Source organism: Panicum virgatum, chromosome 3N (assembly GCF_016808335.1).
Source record: "Panicum virgatum strain AP13 chromosome 3N, P.virgatum_v5, whole genome shotgun sequence".
NCBI classification, from domain to species: domain Eukaryota; kingdom Viridiplantae; phylum Streptophyta; class Magnoliopsida; order Poales; family Poaceae; genus Panicum; species Panicum virgatum.
The window spans coordinates 46,081,472-46,083,992 of record NC_053147.1 but is presented as its reverse complement, the minus strand read 5'-3'; positions in this window follow the sequence as shown (position 1 = coordinate 46,083,992).

Sequence of the window (2,521 nt, the reverse complement as noted above, 5' to 3'; positions counted from 1 at the left end):
ACTTGGAAAATAAAGTCCTTCCCTGAATTTATTCCACAATATATGTTATTTACTGACATAGTAGGTAGGTACTAACATACATGTGCACTTTAATCTCCTTTTAAATATCATGTGCAGTTAAAATTTTAGTATAGCTTTTTGCTTTTTGAGATACACAATATAACTCAGACACTTATAATGCACGCACATTTACTTCTATGAACACATATATATATATGTAAATCCTACCCAATTTAGTGTAGCTCAGTGCATACAAACGTCATATGGTTAACAACTTTCTCTTTCTCTTATTTTTTTGTGGCTTAGCAACTTTTCAAAACTCAATTTCAAAACAATAGCCGTGGCTTGTTTATTTTCTCATTAAAATTTTGAGCCATTATTTCGACTTCTTTGCGGTGCTGCAGCTGTGTCTTTTTTTTTTGAGATTACACGGTACAACAAACGCACACTCATACCTCTACGAACACTCATACGCAAACCCTACCCCTATGAGCATCTTTGAAGACCGAGCCGGCAAATTCTCGAGATTGACGAAGTCACCACTAGCGCCTCGCTGTTGAGGGGAATGTCGCCTACCACTGAATGCACAACGCCGTTAAATCCTAGAATATTCGCTCCCATGGGGAGTCAAATTCAGAATCTTAGATGCTACCGGGTTCTTATAACCACTAGACTACATGCCCTTTCGCTGCAGCTGCGTCTTATGAGTTGAGTTCTTTGTCTGCGTGGGTTTTGTTTTCATATTCGGCCCATACTTTATGGGCCTTTTCTAGCGTTGCCTTGAGTTGGTGTGTTTTAGACATGTTAAATCTGTTTGGCTTCTTTTTGTGTTTTAGTTGGCAGTTTTTATAAGCTTTCCTTTTGTTAAAAACTCTTCTGGGCTTTCTCTTAGGAAGTTAGGACCGTCAAAACACTGAGAAGCCAAACCGGAGTAGTTCAATGTCGTGGTGCTGCCAACCATAGCCGGGTGGCGGAAGGCACCCGCCCTAGCCCAGAGGGTGTGTACTCGGGGGTTAGCTAGTCCCAGTTAGATCTCACTCAAGAACACGATGAACACAGCAAGATTTAGAGTGGTTCGGGCCGCCGGAGCGTAATACCCTACGTCCACTGTGTGTTGTATTGCCCTCCCACGAGAGTGAGAGAGTTCGCGAGAGCTTGTGTGTCCGGAGAGCTTGTAGTGCGCAGCGAGCGCCTCCCTTTTATATCTCAAGGGAGGCGCGTACATGGCTGTTGGGTCCCCGACAGGCGGGCCCAATGATGTAGTATAAAATAACATACTGTTCATACATTATGGCGTCGCAGGCAAAGGAGATCTCTCTCCTGGAATCCCTTGCCTGCTCCTGGAGTCCCTCGTTCATCATGTCCAGGCGCTGTCTTGTCGGGACGATGCCAGACGTAGCTAGTGGCGTCGCCTGCCACGTAGCTGAACGGGCTGTGTAGCTTGCGGCGTAGGCGGCATGATGGAAAAGTGCCGTGCTGTCGTATCCATTTAATGCTGCAGACGGGCTCTGCGCGGGTGCGGCACAGTTGGCTGCACTGTGTACCTTGGTAATACGTGATGCACAGTGAGGCCTGACAAAGGCTGTCCCGCGTGCCGCGGCGATAGAGCACGCCTCAACCATCCGCATTAAATGTGGTGGGTGGGCGAGTCTCCTAGCGGAGGACTCGCGCACGAGCCCGCGCCCGTGCCTCCGGGACGCGTGGCGGCTCCGGACCCCCACGCGGTAAGGGGGGTTCGGATGGACGCAGGAGGTCCCGGACCCCTATGGGGGGTCCGAGGCCTCGGCTGTCAGCTCGGAGCTTCCCTTCCTTAGAGACACGTGGCGTCTCCGGACCCATCCCCAGGCGGGGAACGGGTCCGGGGCCGTTGGCCTGGTGAGGAAAGAGCCTGACCCGTGGGGCCTGGCTACTTCGTCCTTTGCGCGCAGTTACGGATAACTACGCGGGTCATGCCTTGCTGCAGTAAGAGTGGGTATCCCTGCTACAGGGTACCGACAGTGGCCCCCGGGCCCACCTTGGGGGAGGTACGAACCCGCAGGTGAGGCCACTACTGCGATTTGGCTCTGCATAGCTTGAAGCTTCTTGCTGCAGGGGTCTTGACCGGCTTTGACCATCCATCGGGTTGTTTGCTGCCTCATCACATCGCAACGGCTTATTGACTCATGCCCCCACGCACAGTGGTTCACCTAGTCACGCGCGCGACGCTCGGTATTGTTGCGGCCGGAGTAAACGGATCATTTACCACCGACGCAGTTCCCGAAAAGCTCGGCCATGCCAGCGCTTAATACGCGCACGTCAGCTCAGCTTCCGCCTCGCTCTGCGCACGCACAGGCGACGGTTCAGATCCCATCTTTTCGCACCCTTGTTGGTTACCCGCTCACCCCGACAGGTGGGCCTGGGCCCCCATGTCATGGACTGGGCGGTTAACACCAGGCGCGGGCGTCGCTTGGGCTCCGGCGACGGTTCCGGGGTGCGCCGGTTGAGTCAGGCTTTATAATGGGGCAAACCGCATTCCGCGATT